A 20,816-nucleotide genomic window follows, 5' to 3' on the forward strand; every position below is an offset into this window, starting at 1 on the left:
TTTAAATAAAATAGCAGCTGGGCAAACATACTTCTAGTATAGAACGGAAATATAAAACACCGGCTGGTGCGATTTGTACAGTTTATAAAATATTCCTAACTTTACTTCTTGGGGAATGGCAGAGAAATGTTTTTATGATGCTGAACCAAGGTAATATTGCCATTTTATTATCAATATGTTTTGCTTTCGGAAGTTTGTAACGAATGACAACGAAACTCGGCTAGCTCAGTTAGGAGAACGCCAGTCTATCAATTTAAGGGTTTGTTTATCAAGGAAAAACATTGTTACCGAATTTTTAGCCCCAGCAAAATCCTAATGTAAGTGAAATACTGTTGAAATGGGACAAAAACAAAGCAAACAATCCTGTACCTAACTAAAAACCTAAATATATCCCTACCTACCCGACCTATTCTTTTGGGCCATGTTACCCTAGCCACACATTTTTTTTTTCTAATTATTTAAGCCTTTGAAAAATGACCTTAAAAAATTAACATGTCTTTATAAAAGTTTTACCGGTGCTTGCTAGAACATGTGTACGATAATATTGGATTTAATTAATGTAATCATGTAAGGTTGCCCGGCTAGTGCATTGGTTAGCGCACTCGTTTCTCACCTAGGCGACCCGGGTTTGATTCCCGGCTTGGGCGCATGTGAGTTTGGTTTGTGGTCACCAAGCCGGACAAGTGGGTTTTCTCCGGGTTCTCCGGTTTCCCCCAAAACACAAGACCACACTCTCGCGTAAATCGTGCCAACGAGAGTGATTAACATCATGTTGTAATAACTTGTTTCACAATCGTTGTAAAATAAATATGTTTAAACTATCATGTAATGATTACGCTTTAACCTTTTGTGGGAATTATTCTGCGTGTTATTAGATTTAGAGGGTTATAGTGAGTTCAATATTCCATGGGGTTTAATTTTGTCGACATTCGAAACTGCAAAGATCAGTGAAGATATTTTGTGTACTTTTCGACATAATTTTATTTGTTTTAAATTGGAAAACAATTAGTAAATAAATTAGGTTGCTGTTTTAAGTTTTCGCTAGATTGTTTGCTTTGTTGTATACGATAGTCGTTACCTTATATAAATCTTATTATAAGTATTTTGAACACAAATATCTACCCTTATTTCATGAGTGCACATGTTTAAGATTGTATGGCGTTTAACCGTTGATAAAACAGATCAATAGTAAGAGTGTTAATATATTTTTATAAGAATATATGTCAAGAATATACTGTTTATGTATGTCAATAATATACGCTTTATATCTGTCAACAATATACGGTTTACATATGTCAACAATTATATACGGTTTATATATGCCAAGAGTTATATACGGTTTATATTTGTCAATGATTAAAGGTTTATATCTGTCAATAATAAAAGGTTTATTTCTGTCAATTGTCAATAATAAAAGGTTTATATCTGTTATTAATATACTGTTTAAATCTGTCAATAATATACTGTTTATATATGTCTCGAATTTACGGTTAATATTTCTCAAGAATATACGTTTTATACATCAGACGAGTGGTAATAAATCTTTATAATTAAAGTAGGAGTGATAACTACCAGTTAACATTATTGAACATGAAACAAATTCTATTTTTTTTTACTTGAAGATGGCTCAAGGACGACCTTTGGCGAGTTTCAAACTACAGAATTTCTGGCAAAATACGAGAGAATGAGATACACTGGGTGTTGACTGTGCCAGCAATCTGGGACAATGCTGCCAAACAGTTCATGAGAGAAGCCGCTAAACAGGTATTCAAAAGCCATAAACGATAAATAGACAAACGATAAAGAGCTTTTAACACAATTTGAGTATTTTTAGAACTTTTAATCGATTATCAAAAACACTCAATACAATGTGGTATGCAGGGGACATTATAGGAGATATGTATTTATAAGCATTTCGTTAAGAAAGGAAAATTTTCTAAAGATTTGGTAAATATAGATCGAAAATACACTGTATTCTTTCATTGATCAATTTTGAAAACATCTGATTTATCGTCGTTCTTTATCTTTTCGATAGGGCAATGCGGTATATTGTACGAATATATTGAATGATAAACATTTTTATCTAATATTATTATCAACGTTGAGCAACGCATTAATTTTGAATGAAAGTACAATGCGTGCAGAATTGTATTATGTTTAGTGCTTTAGCACATTTACTAATATGCGTTTTTCCTGAAGGCTGGTATCGAAGAAACAAGTCTCACTGTTGCTCTAGAACCAGAGGCAGCGTCATTGTTTTGTCGCCACCTACCGGTTGAACGAAGCGGAAATAAAACGTCGCTCGGCATACCGAAAGCTGGACAGAGATATCTGGTGTTGGATGCGGGAGGTATAACAGGCAGATGCCATAAAAACAGTAGCCCCGGACCTGCACATACTGTTCCAACATGACTCAGTATCGTTTTCGTACAACCAAATGTGTCTTTTGTCTTAGCTTTGCCTTAATCCGTTCTAAAATGAATCCTAGAGTAAATATTTCTTTCTTATGCCCCAATTTGTCCTTTACTTGCACTCAACTTGGAGAGATTACGAAACGTTACTTAAATATGAACGTTTAGGCGATAACTTGTTTTAACACCCATGTGTACAGTGTACAAAATTAAAACGTCCTGCCGATACCCAAGACCTGTGAACTTTAAACACCGGTTTGAATAGGCTCTTACAAAGCGAGTTTTTATTTAAGCATAAATAGAACAGTAAATGAATGTTTATAATCACGGAGAAAGGTGTTTGTTTATTAAACTACACTTACAACGAGATATTCGCAAAATACGTATTAAGCAATTGCAATTTCTATCTGTACTGATAGCTGAATGGAAAGTGAAGCAATATGAGTAATATTATGAAGTATCTTCGAGTATACGTGAGGATATTTTAAATACCTTTTCATTAATTAATATTTGATCAAATATTGAAATGTAACGCACCTTATCATAAGGAGTTAGTCGAACACTGCTCATATGTACCGATTTCAGTATAATTGGATGTTGGCATTTAAAGACTTTTGCAAACCCTCTCTTTTTACGCAAAGGGAAGGCTAACATAATATTTCTCTCTTGGGATTGTGTTGATGCCATTGCAGTTCACCTTGCACAAGCATATTTGTACCAATAGGATGTGCATCAAATAATTCACATGTTTTCTAGGTACAAAATACACGCTGGTATGTTTTTGGATAATGTACGTAGTAATCAGGTAGATCGTACTCGTAACAGCAGGTTCCGTAACCTCTCTATTCGAACGGAGCTTACAAAACTGTAATATTTGTGTAATATTTACACTCCTTTTTTCGTTCCTTATATGCGTGCATGGTATTTCAGTTGTATTAATATTCCATTTTTCACATATAAAATATAATATATATATATATATATAAAACACATTAAATGTGTAATTTCATGTGTGTATAAATACATTTGTCAATGCTCAGATAATCGCGAAGCCGGAACCTCACTTACCTTGAATTGACAAAATGTTTTCATGCTACGCAAAGCCATATAATCCTTTAGCAATAGTAATAGTAATAAAAATAAATAACGAGTATAAGATTTTTTTATTAATGTGGTTCAATTTCCTACTCCTGTTCCTTTTGGTGGTGGTTTCGTTTAAAGCATCCGACCAAAAAATAAGTTAGTTTTCGGATAGCTCCAGTAACTAATAAGTTAAATTAAAAACAAATTCCTTACATCTTAAATAAACAACTTAATTGATATTTTTGGTTATAGTTTTTGTGGGGTTTTTTGCTCTTAATTACAACTATAAAATTGGATGTACAATGACCAGTTTTGAAGCCCTTAGAGGTGAAAGTAACGTGTTGGTAAAACGATTTACAGTATAATGTCTACATATACTTGCTGTACATTAAAATCCCATTAGAATGATACCACTTCTTGGGGTAACTAGGCATCCAGAATCCGCATATTTGTGTCTCGCATACCTTAAGAAGTTACATTAAACATAATAGCATGTTGAAATGTATAGAAATTAGAAAATATTCTATAACTTAAGGTGGGACAATAGATATCACCGTCCATGGAGTGTTGCGGTCGATGGAGGTAAAGGAACTGTGCAAGGCGAACGGCGGTGCGTGGGGTGGAACTAAGGTCGACGAAGCCTTCAAATGTTTCATCAATGACATTGCAGGTAACATAGATGATGTTTTTTTAAACAACGCATATGGTATTTTAGAACATACATTTATACTGAACCAGATAAATCATCGTCAGTGATTCAGAAGAAAGGTTCTATTGAGAACAGTATGGCAATTCACTCAAACACAAAACTTATTTATTTGTATTTACGTATTTTAGTTTCATATAAACTGAAGAAGACATCCTAAAAGTCTTAATATATTTGGTCAGTCTGTCTTGGAGAAATGTTGATTTTTATTTTGCTTAACATAAATAAAGATTGACTTTATTGTTAATAAAAAAATCGATTCATGAAATACTTTTCAAGAATAAATTCAACTCTTAACCCAAAACTTTGTTGCCATTTGAAGTGCGATCAAGATTGATAAAGCTCAGACCATAATTTTGATAGCATTTCAATAAAAATGAATAGAAATATTTTTAATATCATTGTTTACAGTTCGTAAAACATAACATAAAATATTATTTTCGTGTGCAGGGTTCGACGCCATGGGCGATTTAAAGCGAAACCACTTGTACGATTTCATTGATTTGTTTCGTCGATTCGAAAACTAGAAGCCGTCCATTTCTCCAGACAAGGACAGCAAGACGATTATACCCCTTCCTCAGTCCCTGTGTACCTTGATAGAGAAACGACAGGGACGAGCCTTGTGTGACCTCATCAAGAACACGTATTACGCCTCTTCGGTAAATCCTTGATACTTGTTATACTGTTACATGGTATCTACTTATATATTTTGTCGCAAAATGAATTTTTAAGAATGGTTTGTTCTTTTTAATTATGTCTATATATATGCAAGTCGTTATCATTCAAGATCAGGCAATACATAAATATAACAATGAAAAAGAAAATACAGTTTCCAATACTTACCAAAACTTTTTTTAAAAGTCTTTGATTTTTTGACTCAAATATTAAACAAATTATACTAGACAATTATTAACTTTAAACATTATTTTTTCAAAAATCTGTTTTACTGTTATAAGGTGTCAATGACAAACGAAAAGGTCCATATCGACGCTAGCGTTGCCAGACGGTTTTTCGATACATCTGTTTCAAGGACTGTTGGACTCTTGAAGAACATTCTAAGCTTGCCAGTAAACAGGGATGTAGAAGCTATTTTGATGGTAGGTGGATTTTCCGAATCGCCTATGCTTCAATACGCTGTGAGCAAAGAGTTCGGAGCTCTAAAAAGAATTGTTCCACGGGAAGCAAGCCTGGCAGTACTGAAAGGGGCTGTAATATTTGGGCACAACACAAAAGCTATCAAAGAACGTATTAGCCAACGGACTTACGGTGTTGAAACGACCTCTCCTTTCGATGCAACCAAACACGATGTGACCAAAAAGAAATATTATGAAGGAAAAGCCCGATGCACCGATATTTTTTTGAAGCATATAGAAATTGGACAGAAACTAAAGGTTGGTGAGACCCAATTTAAACGGCGTTATGTTAGTATAGAATCAGACCAAAGCTCAATTGTCTTTCCCATTTTTATTACGTATGAGAAGAACCCCATGTATACAACAGATCCATGGTGTACTTGTGTTGGGAATCTTACCATCCCTCTTTCCCGCAGCGGAAAAGACAGAGAGGTAATTGTAAGGTTCATCTTTGGAGGAACAGAAATTGACGTTGAGGCAACAGAAAAATCAACAAGAAAGGTTCATCACTTGAAGATCGATTTCCTGGTTTAAACTGAATTTTGTTGTGTTTGATTGCATTTTGAGCTTTAGGCGGCAGTGAATTATCTGTGTTATGAAGTATAGACTGTGTGTTACACAAACTGTATAGCTGATGTGTTTCGAAAGTGTTTACTTAGTTATTAATATGGCTAAGATTATTTAAACTTAAGACTACCGTTCTCAGTCTCTGTAAAACTGGAAATTATGAAAACAAACTCACATAGATAATAATTTACTTTGATTTACCTTCACAAAATTGATGAAGTGTCTAAGTTTAAATGTTAAGGTTATATTTTTTGTAAAGCTAAAGATCGTATTGTTTACAAGCAACACAAACTATATTTTGTTCAGTAAAAAGGAAGACATAAATGTTTATCTACTGATTACTGTAAAATCAATTGCATTTTTTCTGAAATAAGAGGATGGGTTATGGTGGTAATTATGTATTAGAAAAAGAACAAAACAATGGAACATGTACACAAAATGTTAAAAGAAGTGATTGTGTGGATTATAGAAAAGTGGTATTCAACCATTGAAAAATAGTTATTGACACACATGTATTGGTGACACACTTATAATCCAGACTTGTATAAAACTTCCAGTGTCTGTGTTGAATGCGATGCTTTGTAGATATATGTATATGTTAATAAAATTACAAAGAATAAACTCCAATGGTTAAAACAAATTACATCTATATTTACTAAAAATGATATGATTCATATCAGAGAAAGTCATGAATTTCCCAATACTGAATGGCTAAAGATGTAGATTTTGCGATAAAAACTGTATTGGTGACGTATTACACCAGCTTTTTATATTTGTCCACATGGGCTATGGCCTTCTGGATATTCTGTAAATAAATCTTGAATCTTGAATCTTGTATTACACCAGGATTTAAATGTAACTATTTTGCTGAGTATAGAAAACATATTTATTGAAAGACGATCATATCGGTATACAAATGTATAAAACTTCAGAACTATTTCAGACCAAACCCGATGATAATAATATCAAATTAATTATATCATGTAAATTCCTGAAGCAAATGGTTGTTAATTTTAGTTTGAGAAATGTAAAATAATGTGTTCCACCCTTGGTAAATATTTGATTGACTCTTTATTCTGCATAAAAGTAAGCTGACGTTTGTAATTATCTAAATGTTACTCATATAATGAAACATAAAATGTTTACTGATTTATTTTTTATCTTTCATGTATATAGTGTTTGCAATGACTTAATGTGTTTATATGTTCTCATGTTTTTGTCATGTACTTGTGACATGAGTTTAGATGAATAAAAGTGTAGATGTGTCGAACGTTTTACATACTGTCCATAAGTTCTATGTTGAAGGCTGTCAATAAAGTTATTGATTATATATATCCCGACCAATGTTGCCATAGAGCGAACAATAAAAAAGTGTTATTACATTAGTGTACATAAAGGTTAAGACAACACAACTTCAAAGTTAAATTTCCACATACGCTCAATTTAAGAATGGGATAATTCCTCGCAGATTCACATCGAATTAGTTCCCTAAGATACCGATCGCCTCTCCGTTAAACACCACATCAAAGCATCTATATTCCCATATAAATTTAACCGACTTATTTACTTCAGCAATTTAGTTTACTTGTTCTAGTTCTCTTTCACTGGATCAAACGCAAGCACTCAGTATGGATATATGTAGTGTGTCGTTAGCCGTTTAGTTTGTTTTCATTTTATTTATGCGGGAGTTTTTCATTGAATATCGAAAATGCTAATACAGTATCGACAGGGTTTGAAGCAAAGATTACAGCTTTAGTAGAAAAACTATCGGAAGAAGAGCATGAGATTCAGGAATGGAAACTGAAAATAGAAACACCTGAACAACATATGGTGGAAGTAAAACGGAATAAGGAAAACGGTAGAACGTTATAGTTGTTTTTCTTTCTTGTATCAAATGTACAACATATCTTACTATCAGTTATGGAAGTGAGATCCTTTTGAAGCGAAGCATGAAACGAAATCTTAGTAATAAACACAGAAGCCTCGGTTTGAAAAAACAGTTCATTTACGGCAATAAAAGGTGGACATTGCCTTCTGGAATATCTTTTGAAAGGCGGTTATTTATTTTCATGAGTCTGTTGCGTATGTTTATGGATTTAAGGGAATGCTTTGATAAAGGCGAAAAAATGACACTACCGCAATTGTTTATTCTTACCTTAAGTCGTTTTGCGACAAACGTGCGTTGAACTAATTTTACCGGAATTGAAAGTAATTATATCGTGTGTTTTCTCATTAAACTGTCATGGTCACAAAAAAGTGAACTGTTCCAAAGTGTGCTTATTTTTTTCTAAAAAATATTGCTTTTATTATATTTATACGTAATGAGTTTTACGACCAATGGAATTTGAATTGCGTGTTCGTGCACTGATATTTATGTGTACAACCCGCTTCATGGATAAAAGATTCACAGAGACGATTTCGAAGTGATAGCACTGTTGTTCAAAACCGGAGTCAACAACGATATCTCATGTTTTTACTTTATTCACGTTTATTCTTATTTCTTAGTTCATAATGACGTTATTTCCAGTTACGCAGCTCAACCTGGTCAGTCATGGATATGTCATGTCTCAGCTTTTGATGGTAATTTTTGGATAATCCACTTATCAAGTACGCACACTTCATCGGTTTTACTAATCGAAACTTTTGATACCAGAATCAATAACAATCGTTGTTGATTAAAAACAAAGACGTTTATTGATGGGACATAACACCTATGTGACGAGAATCTTTTCATTCGTCCCATTCAGAGCTCCTCGGCCATTTTTCTCGAAAACAACATTCGGAGCTCCTCGGCCATTTTTCTCGAAAATAACCTCGGATGTATTTGGACGGTTTACATACTCAGAAATTGGTATGATTAAGTCCGCTGCAAGAAGATCGCGTAGTTACTTCAACTAATGTACCGGCATACATCCGAGGTTGTTTTCACGAAAAATGGCTTAGGAGTTCCGAACGCATTCGTCCTATAATCGATTTTTTTGATAATTTATTTAGATCAAGCGTATATGATATGTTCAAGGTACAATTGTGCGCACGTGTGTTGCTTGCGTATGTGAGTTAGAGCTTTCGTTTTCCATGTCTGCAATATACAACAGAAACTACATTATCTTTGATTTTAAATCAACCGGTAAATAAGATAATGAAACAGAATTTAAATCCCAATGCGTTATACTGCTGTATGTTCGTGAAGCAATGAATAAAGGGGATGGGGGAGGGCATATGGAGTGTGTATTAGAATAAATATAATGAACAGAACATTCCATTGAATCAGATATATGATTGTGTTCTACCGCAAGCTCTCGTCAAGAATATGTCCTCATTTCACTTCAACTGGCCTTAAGTGCTATGTACAAAATCAGTCCTTACTTTGTAAGTTCGTAGCCGGTCCGTAGTTCAGTTAGTTTTGTCTTTGTCCTACGAGATCCTTGTCATAATGATTACCGTTTTAAAGGCCGATGCTAGGTGGCATTGGCGATGCTCTATATTTAGTTAATGGCAATGAACAGTATCTATCAAATCGAGACTTTTTTTATTTTGAAAGGAGTTAGTGCTTCCACGCGGAGGACCTCCCATCCAGGATTTACTTTTAGTAGTTAATGCTTTATGTTGTTTTTTTATTTACCAATAAATTTAAGGGAAGCGCACCGAACAGCTAACGGTAGAGCGAAGGTAATGCTATGGGTTAAAATCAAATTAATCTACCATTCAAATAACTTTTGCTTCGCTTTTTCAGTTCTTAGCCGACGTTAGAGAGGGGTAGTTGATCATAGACTTGGACTTTTTGTTGGCAAGCCGGGCCCCCAGGTAACAACTACTGTTTTAGAGGAATCCAACTATCAAATACAATAATCTATAAAACGTTTTTATATAGCTCACTGATTTCATTGTATCCTAAAGTCTACCATTATCATATGTGCATTAAGTTTCGTTAAGTATGATGCACTCGAGGTCTTTCATCATCATATGTGCATTAAGATTCGCTAAATATGATGTACTTGCGGTATTCCATCATCATATGTGCATTAAGTTTTGCTAAATATGATGTACTCGCGGTATTCCATCATCATATGTTCATTAAGATTCGCTAAATATGATGTACTCTCGGTCTTTCATCATCATATGTGCATTAAGTTTCGCTAAATATGATGTACTCACGGTATTCCATCATCATATGTTCACTAATATTCGCTAAATATGATGTACTCTCGGTCTTTCATCATCATATGTGCATTAGGTTTCGCTTAATATGATCTACTCGTTGTATTTCATCATCATATTATGTGCATAAAGTTTAGCTAAATAGGATGTACTCGTGGTATTTCATCATCATATGTTCATTAAGATTCGCTAAATATGATGTACTCTCGGTCTTTCATCATCATATGTGCATTAAGTTTCGCTATATATATGATGTCCTCGCGGTCTTTCATCATCATATGTGCATTAAGTTTCGCTAAATATGATGTAATCGCGGACTTTCATCATCATATGTGCATTAGGTTTCGCTAAATATGATGTACTCGCGGTATTCTATCATCATATGTGCATTAAGTTTCGTTAAATATGGTGTTCTCGCGGTCTTCCATCATCATATGTGCATTAAATTTCGTTAAATATGATGTACTCGCGATCTTCCATCATCATATGTGCATTAAATTTCGTTAGATATGATGCACTCGCGGTATTCCATCATCATTTGTGCAGTAAATTTCGTTAAATATGATGCACTCGCGGTCTTCCATCATCATATGTGCATTAAGTTTCGTGAAATATGATGCACTCGCGATCTTCCATCATCATATGTGCATTAAATTTCGTTGAATATGATGTATTACTCGCGGTATTCCATCATCATATGTGCATTAAGTTTCGTTAAATATGATGTTCTTGCGATCTTTCATTATTATATGTGCATTAAATGTCGTTAAATATGATGTACTCGCGATCTTCCATCATCATATGCGCATAACATTTCATTGAATATGATGTACTCGCGGTCTTTCAACACCGTATGTACATTAAGATTCGCTAAATATGATGTACTCGCGGTATTTAATCATCCTATGCGCATTAGGTTACGCTAAATATGATGTACTCGTAGTATTTCATCATCATATGTGCATTAAGTTTCGTTAAATATGATGTACTCGCGGTCTTCCATCATCCTATGTGCATTATGTTTCGTTTAATATGATGTTCTCGCGGTCACCCATCATCATATGCGCATAAAATTTCGTTGAATATGATGTACTCGCGATCTTTCATCATTATATGTGCATTAAATTTCGTTAAATACGATGTACTCGGGATCTTTCATCATCATATGCGCATTAAATTTCATTAAATATGATGTACTCGCGATCTTCCATCATCATATGCGCATTAAATTTCGTTAAATATGATGTATTCGCTGTCTTCCATCATCATATGCGCATTAAATTTCGCTGAATATGTTGTACTCGCGATCTTCAATCATCATATGCGCATTAAATTTCGTTAAAAATGATGTACTCGCAGATTTCCATCATCATATGCGCATTAAATTTCGTTAGATATGAATTACTCGCGATCTTCCATCATCATATGCGCATTAAGTTTCGTTGAATATGATGTACTCGCGGTATTCCATCATCCTATGTGCATAAAGTTTCGCTAAATATGATGTACTCGCGGACTTCCATCATCATATGTGCATAAAGTATCGCTAAATAGTATGTTCTCGCGGTCTTCCATCGTCATATGTGCATTATATTTCGTTAAATATGATGCACTCGCGGTCTTCCATCATCATATGTGCATAACGTATCGCTAAATATGATGTACTCGCGAACTTTCATCATCATATGTGCATAAAGTATCGCTTAATAGTATGTTCTCGCGGTCTTCCATCGTCATATGTGCATTCAATTTCGTTAAATAGTATGTGCTCGCGGACTTATATCGTTATATGTGCTTTAAATTAAATTTAACCATCCTGCATCATCGATAGCTCTGATTATTTTGTGCTCCTCAGGCATCCCTGGACACCAAGGTCCACCAGGCAGAATCGGATCTATAGGTCAGAAAGGTCACAAAGGCACCAGTGGAAACCCAGGCTTACGCGGCCCACCAGGCCCATACGGGCATCCTGGCTGGCCCGGACCACCAGGTATTGGAGTAGATTTGTTACTTTAAATCTTTTTGTGTAAAGTTTTATTAATGTATGATACCACTACAACTTATAGCTGTATATAAATAGTTATATCAACTAAAAAGGTTCAACGAAGTTCTGGATGGCCAATTGTTCCTGTTCTTGACATGTCGTTGCTGTTAAGTGTTTCTCATTTTATTAAGGTAGTTATGTTTCCTTAGTATTCCTTGTATATGGAACACTCAAAATAATAGCCTTTAAACCAGACACAGGAACGATTATTATAATAGGGTATTATAAGTTATTCCTTTCCTAATTGTTTTTCTTTTATAATTGTGCAATCTTATTTTGTGTTTATTTATTACTTACAGGTTTTGTCGGCTTCCCGGGCGAGATAGGTGAGAAAGGTTTCCCTTGTTACGACGGAATCCCTGGGATTATCGGTGACGTAGGCTGGGCTGGTGTAAATGGCAAACATGGTTTTAGAGGCCCTCCTGGATAACTTGGTCATGTGGGTTTTATTGGTATGCCCGGGCCTCCAGGCATCAAGGTGATGTGGGGATGACTGGAGACTGGGGATGCCAGGTATGCTTAATTAAATTATGTTTGTAGTATACATAATTCAGTGTTACATCTAAACCGGATCAAAACCGACTGAAAGCAACCAAAAATGTCAAATGATTCAGGAGTACCTTATACAGATTTAAAATATGTAGCAATTAACATACCCCACTACTTAAGTTTTGCCATTGGATATAATTAGTTACAATGACTAACTTTCTTATTTTTAGTTCAAAATTTTACATTTGCTATTTAGCAGCTGTTTATGATGACAACATATTTCAGATATATACAATAGCTATAGCTTTTAACTGTACGTATTTGCTTAATCACACATCGGATGAGTGCAAATTGCATCACAATCTTGTAATGGCTTAGTTGGCTATCATAAATGTTATTTTGCGAAACACTGAGCTTGTTCAAATCTTAATCAAATCAAAATATTAAAATAAGTTTTTCTCATTTGTATCATACTTATAGCTCGAGATAAATGTTGTATTGTTTACATTTATCTCGTGTCTATTTCTAAGGCATCCAGGGAATCGCCGGCGTTCCAGGTGACGTGGGATTTTATGGAGAAGCTGGTCCAATGGGTGAACCTGGCTTTCAAGGACCAGAAGGGGAAATGGGTCTTAAGGGGCCAAATGGCGAAAGAGGAGAACAAGGAGACATCGGACAATGGGGACCTGTTGGAAGTCCGGGACCCATGTATGACCCATACGCCGCCATGTTTGGTGCTGCATCGGCTGCATTTGATTACGATCCTTTTAAAGATGTAAACTGCTCAGAGACAGATGATAGCCAATCAAATTGCTTCTTCGAAAGTGGACCACCAGCTGAAGCCATCGGGAAGTCAAGCAAGATGGCATTTCCGGTATACATGAACCCCCACCCGGTGCGCAAGTAGTTATGGTAGCAGCCGGTCCTATGATTGGAAAGGCGCCTTTTATATATGGACCACCATCATCGGGTACAAAAGTTCAAGGTCAAAGCCGTGTTGACATATCTGATGAAGATCTTGTACGATATATTGGCTACGATTCTGAAGATGGAGATATTTTGACGGAGGAAGAGTATATCAAACTGTTGAAGAAAGTGGAGGGCGGTTTGATTGACGATCAATTTAACAATGGAACCATCACATCTACACCGGTAATGATTGAAGATCAATTCAACAACGAGACCACGACATCTGCACCTGAGATGTTTAAAGATCAATTAAACAACGAGACCACAACGATCGCACCCGATATGTATGAAGATAGCTCAGAAGAATATTCTGATAAACATTCCGAAGAGTGATCAAAAAAGAGTTCAGAGAAGGATGTTCATGATCACGTTTGTTGCTTATATACCGTTCATTTATTCAGTGTGTGATATCAAGCATATTAAAACTAATGTTCTTTTATTTTTGTCAAAATGCAACTAACGATTAAAACATATACAGTTGCATACACATGCATGTAGGTTTAATCTAACAAACATTCATATGTTATATTTTATTATATATATTATATTTTAAATAGTACGAGAAATAAACACATTCAATACAATAACATGGTCATTTTACCTTTATATGCAATACGAAATATTGAAGTTTTTAAGCAAGACAAAATAAGTCAGGAACTACAGATTATAATAATTATTTGTATTTTTTATTTATTTTACCTAAAGTTTATAAGGTCTAAATGATTATAAAGGTTTGGGAAAAAGTAATCATCTATCATATTCAAACCCTCACAAGTGGTATTTTAACATAGTTTTATTCAAACATGACATATTATACTAATTTCATAAAACAACAAAGTCAGAAGAACACTCGTGATACATGATCATTCGATGTTTATTTAGCTTTGAAAAAAATACTCGGGCCAGTATTCATAAAAAACGTTTAAGGCATTTTCTAAGTTATGTCATATCATTTTTTTCAGATTTTGTCAAAAATACGTTTATACATTTTTAATATAGACAGTGAGTAGTTTAAATAAAGTAAATTAATAAAATAGTGTCAAAGCAAATATGCAAAGATATTATATGAAAAACGAGCAACTTAACTTAAAAAATGGCATACGTTATGAAACCCCCTTAAGAGATTGAGGAATATTGGCTCTGCAGTACTGGAAGCTTTAATAGCTGGTGTAGTTTGAACCGTTGTTTAGTCACATCATTGATGAATATGGCGGCATGTCGTTGCCTAGCACTTCACAATGCTCGACCAAGTTCGCGAGGATAATGTCCCCAAAAACCAAGAATAAAAACATGTGAGTTAAATGATTGAATAGTCAGTCAGTTTAAATACTCTCGTATGTGTTACCACCGTCGATGTTGATCACTTGCCCTAAAAACAAGAAAAAGGTTTAAATATGTATTAATAAAGATTTTTATAAAGAACCTCAAACACTATCTCAGCATATTGAGCTTACTTATTGCACTATTGGGGACTGAAAGTCAGGCACATTCATTTATATATTGACCGAGGTGCTTTTTATGTTATTGGTGTGTGAATCTCTTCAAATGTATGCTATGTATTAAACAATTTGCCTCTGAACTCGGCATTGGATATGTCCGTATAGTTTCCATTGATATAAATCACACCAATGTTTGTTTCAAAAATTAAAACCAGTACCATTATATGAAGCCGAAATTGTACCGAATATCTTTTGCCTATGACAACCACTTGACACATCTTATTTTGTCTGTTCGTTTAGAGTCTTTCTTCTGACGTCAGTCGACACGTGTGAACTTTCAATTCTTGAAAGTTCGTAATTTAGCCTAGTGATCTTGATAGATTTTCGCCAAAAGTTTGATGGGGAATTAATTTTGGTCAAAACATAAGTTATTAGGTCAAAACAGCAACTGTGTACTTTTAGATGCCACAGAAAACGAAAATCGTGGTCAGAATGGTTGCCTCGACATGAAGTCGGATAAGTTCAATACCGTGTCATTTTGGTCAACAGCGTTTTACTATGATAAGTCTAATAAGACCCTTTTAATGCACTAGAGGTCCATTCAATGTGCACCCAAAATTATACGTTATTTAATTTCTAGATCACTATTAGTCAAGAACTATCTCATAAAGTCACAATATATAACACGAGAGTCCAAACTTAATCAAGTGGCCTAAATGTGTATCGTCCAGACAAATTGGTTCACGGTACTTTTAACCTAGAAACCTACTGTGCCGGGACAAACCATATACACTTAACGAATTTCAGAGGTGATTCGTATGTTGTCAAGAAATAAATAAAAGAAGGTAAGAATAATTCTTGAAATGGTAACTGAAACATTTTTTTTATTTAATAGACTATGATCAAAACCGAACCTTAATCTAATCTAAACGAAAATAGGACAAAGGCAAACCCATATCTTCAAAACATTTTGAGTTGACATATTGCTTCAATGTGATATAGGGTAAGCAGATTTACGTTTAAGCCGATCATAAAACAAAAGTGTTTGCATCACAAACGTATGTTAATGCATTTAGAAAAGTCTTACTTGAACCACGTTGTTTTCCTTGAAGGATTGTAACCTAACGTTCAAGCTATCATAGCCTTCATCATGTTGGTCATCTTCATACAAATTGCAAGCAAAGTTATAGTTTGTACCCATTGACATTTCATTTTAAGATAAAAAATATATATGACTCCCTAATACATTGAGTTACACAACATACCTCAAACATACAAACCCTGAAGGCACCTGGAATTGAGCACCAGAACTGGTGGTTAGGACACAGACGCATACCTCATTCCTTATTGTTTTTCAAATATCTATTCGTCGTCCTCTCCTAAAGTCTATATAAAGACGGTTACAGCTAGCATTTCGGCTACGACGTATTGTTAATGAGGCAACTCGGTCCTCGAATATGGCTTGCTAGACTTCTAAGAAGAAGAATGTGTGGTTTGAAGAACTCCAAGGAATACGATATCCTTCTTATTATATATTACGTTTCTGTTCCAGATGAAGTCAACCGGCTGTTGTAGACTTTGACGCTATTGTGACCGTAACATTATCTTAATGTGACTCATTAATTGGGTGTTTTTCTTCCACTTTGCTTTAAAAAGGTTCAAGGGATTTGATGGCTCAGACAACTCTAAACATACCGTAATATGTTAACATTAATCAGTCTTATATCAATGTTAAATACGCGTTTAAATGTCATACATATGTAAATATTAAGCTTTCTCATCCAAATATACACATGTGTATTAAAAGGTTTAAACTATGAGAGTAATAGTCCATAGTTTTAGATACATGAGATCATTTATAAAGCAACAAATATAGGATCTTAATCATAGTTTAGAACAGTAAGGAATGCAAAAGGTCACTGAGTATACAGTTTGTATGCTGAAAACCTGAAACACCAGACAAATAAAATTATTCGTTTAACCATTGACTCCTAGGCTTGTTTCTGTAGTTTCCATTACATTATGCGATTATGAATAATAGGGTAGTGTCCATAAATTGAAACCATCGGTAGAAGGTTTTTGACCGCTTAGAACAGCGCTCAACCTAAAACTTGTTCTAAAATATATTAATAAAGCAAGATTTTACTTAAATGTATAAGCCTCACCAAAGCCAGAATGAACTCGGTAATCATACAGAATAAAGAACCAATGTATAAATGTTGTTGAAGTTCTAAACGAATAGATACATACATAAAAACCTGATTACCTTAGCTTATCAAACCGGATAATCACGGTTTTAATAACGATCAAATATATTCGACTTCATAGCACACTGTTACGTGTTAATCAGGAGGCTAGAGAGGTCTTCCTAGTCTCAAATAGTATTTTGAAATCATTTATATCCACATATTATATACATTATATACTGCCTTATTTTACAGTTCAATATGATCATTGTAATTCAAATTTGAATAGTATATCCTGGCAGTTCAAAAGGACTACTTTCGAAATTAAAATATTAAACTGACCACGAAAGTGTCAATCAAGTGTCTAAGTATGCAAAATATTCTTCCAGTGACGTTAGTGGATTACCAAATATCTTTGCAGGGTAAACATTTAGGACCGTTTCATTTAACGCCTTTGGGACCATTTATCAACGAAAGTATATTTGGTCGCTATGAATCATATATGCAATGAAAGAGAAATTTGAATTGGAAACGTTTGACAATGACATTTTTTCGCCTGCCTAACATGGCAAACACAGGGAATACTTTGTCCGACTTCGTCTCTGTCAACATCATTAGATACATCACGGTATTCTAACTGCGTATGTCTACGTCATTAGCCGCATCGCGCTTTCGCTTCCTTCACAATAAACGTTTTATTGACGTCTTGCATGGTTTTAACTTGGTATACATATTTGGTATGGTCCGGAGATGACCCTTTTCTGAAAAGCAGAATTCTAGTTTGAGTTAAAATATAAACTAGTACCTGAAACTCGCTGTAGTTCCTTAAGCTTGTTTGTCGTACGCTCGTTAAAACTTTGAATTCAAATGTCCAAACCAAACGAAAAGTTGAATCAATCAGGCAACAATGTTTACAAATAAAACAAATCAATCACGGAATGTATGATGTGTCTGTTGCATTTATCTTCATATTAACAGGATTATTAAGCTCTGAGATTTATATCCATTTTGAAGGAAAAATGTTTATGTTTTATTCCCGAAACCCATCCCACACTGTGCTTGATGTTATGCCAGATAACGCCATGGCGGTAGAGAGTGTACCGTCTGCTGATGCCTCCGGAAATACACCCCAAATTACGCTTCATGTAACCTTTCCGACGGCAACAGCCAATAGTCACGAGAAGGACATGGTGTTCGACTTTCCGCAGCCGCCACGTGATACTGTTGTCCCATCACTCTTTAAACATAAGGAAACACGGGACGCCCCTAAACAAAATGGTACAAAACTCACAACTGTTATGTCTAAAACCCAGCCGAGGGGGTAAGGATGGTTCCCAAACTCCTAGATCAACGACCCGGCGTAAGCCGGGTCCACGTCGGACACAGTCAGTTTCAGCGCGCCGTGAAAACCTTCAACATACTCCGGGTACAAACATTACCTCTGCCCCTGTTGGTGAATCTGTAGCCTTAGGAGGTGCTGACTCTGGCTAGGAATGACAGGAGAAGGTTAACCTTAAAATAGCCGTCCTAAATATACAGTGTTTAGTGTCTAAATATTGCAACAAACTGCATTGTCCTGAAATCATTTCCATATTTGATAAAAATAGCATAGTTATGCTTACTGAAACATGGTATAATTAATCTATTGATTTAAATGTACAAAAAGCTCAGCATTTTTGTTTACATAGGGAAAAAAGTAAAAACTCTAAACGTGCTTCCGGTGAAATAATTATTTATGTAAAAGATATATATGTGAATGATAAAAGTTTGTTCTTCCAAAGTGAAGATGACACTTATTGATACGGTTGGATGGCAATATTTTCTTTCTAGATAATGATTTATTTATCGGTTTATTTTATGTTGTACCAGAAAGTAGCGGTAGATTTAATGTTTTTGACAGATTGATTAACTCTATAGCATTAAATCACAACTATACGGCAAGTTAATCTTACGAATAATTCAATAAATGCAATAAGCACCGATGTGTTTGTTGATGAACTGAATGCACTATTTTTATGAATAATTGTTCGACGGGTAGTGACGTAGATTCTACTTTATCACAATATTCCAAGCTTATGAACAATGTTACTTCTATTTATCATAATGCAACAACTCGAATATAACACAACCTGGAAATAATCCTTTGTTTACTGAAGAATGCTGTCAAAAAAGAAGCATATTTTTAACATCTTTAAAAAATATCGCAATTGTCCTTCGAATGAAAATATATTGTTACTTGTTAAAGCTCTGTCGGAATACAAATGCATTACAATCCTGTAAGAAAAACATACCTCGGCGACAGAATAAAACTTTAAAGCAATATAATTGACATAATAACGCTCAACTTTACTGGAAAAAGTTTACAAAGATAAACAACCTTTTTTATTTATTGTTTGTTATAATAGGTTGCCTTACATATCATTTAATGTAATGGTAAATTTGTTTTGTTTTTTTATTTGTATGTATTAAAGATCGATATTATTGTTTTTGAAATATGTAAATGTACAATATGTAAAAAGCTCATTTTTCTCAGATGTCTATGTTGCACTATGTTGGCTAAAAGGGGGTGTAGCTTAAAGCTGCACTCTTAAATAAAAAAGTTGTAAAAATGGTATATCTGTGAGAGTGCAACTTTAAGGGTGTAACCCTTTTTATTTGAGCCCCTCCTTCAGAATCGAACTTATTTGGTTAAAAGGGTTGGCAGTGGGGTTTGTGTTACCTCCAAGAACATTATAACAATTTCTGATCCGAATTGGTGCATTTTGGGCGTATTGTATTACTTTGTCCTCTTATATTTGTTATAATAGATTGCCTTAAATATCATATAATGTATTGGTATTTTTTTTTTGATTTGTAAGTATTAATGATCGACATTTTTGTTTTTGAAATATGTAAATGTACAATATGTAAAAAGTTCACTTTTCTCAGATTTCTATGTTGCACTTTGTTGGCTTAAAGGGGGTATAGCTTAAAGCTGCACTTCTTCAGAATCGAACTTATTTGGTTAAAAGTGTTGGCAGTGGGGTTTGTGTGTTACCTCCAAGAACATAATAACAATTTCTGTTCCGAAATGGTGCATTTTGGGCGTATTGTATTACTTTTTCCTCCTATATGAAAGAAAAGTTAATTTGGACGAGTTGGTGGGGTGCGCCGGGTGCAGTGGTGTAAACAAACCAGTAAAAGATAAAAAGATTAACACATGATAATTCATTGGTTATACTTCATAAATAGATAACAAATATCGCCTGGGTAGTATCAGCTATAAGATTAGAGGCCATAAGGATAATATTTCAGCAGCTGTTTGTTCCATTTTATACGTTACAACGTTCCGCTCCAGTATTTAAAGCATAAAGTGCAAGTCTGGACGCATTCCTTTATACTCAGACAGTCTTTTTGTCAATAATTCGTCAACAGGTACTTTCAACGAATTCGGTATGTATTTAAAAACTACTTCCTATTTTGATAGGTGGAACTAGAAAGTGATGGAGTTTAGATAAAGGATCGCTTAAGGTAAATTGAGCAGTTAAAAGAAAAAAAAACAATTAAAATTACAATGTTTGAAAATTGGTCATCAATAATATACGTGCTTGTGTAAGAAAATTGGCCGTATTGCCTATCAAGTACAGTGTAT

The 20,816-nt window shown here is 34.5% G+C and overlaps 1 protein-coding gene across 1 annotated transcript in view; it reads left to right on the forward strand.

Moving 5' to 3' along the window:
- Positions 1–20,816, forward strand: part of LOC128226818 (uncharacterized) — a 94,882-nt gene that overhangs the window by 31,062 nt on the left and 43,004 nt on the right. The gene's annotated exons all lie outside the window — the stretch shown is intronic.

The sequence above is a fragment of the Mya arenaria genome, chromosome 1, assembly GCF_026914265.1.
Source record: "Mya arenaria isolate MELC-2E11 chromosome 1, ASM2691426v1".
NCBI classification, from domain to species: Eukaryota; Metazoa; Mollusca; class Bivalvia; order Myida; family Myidae; genus Mya; species Mya arenaria.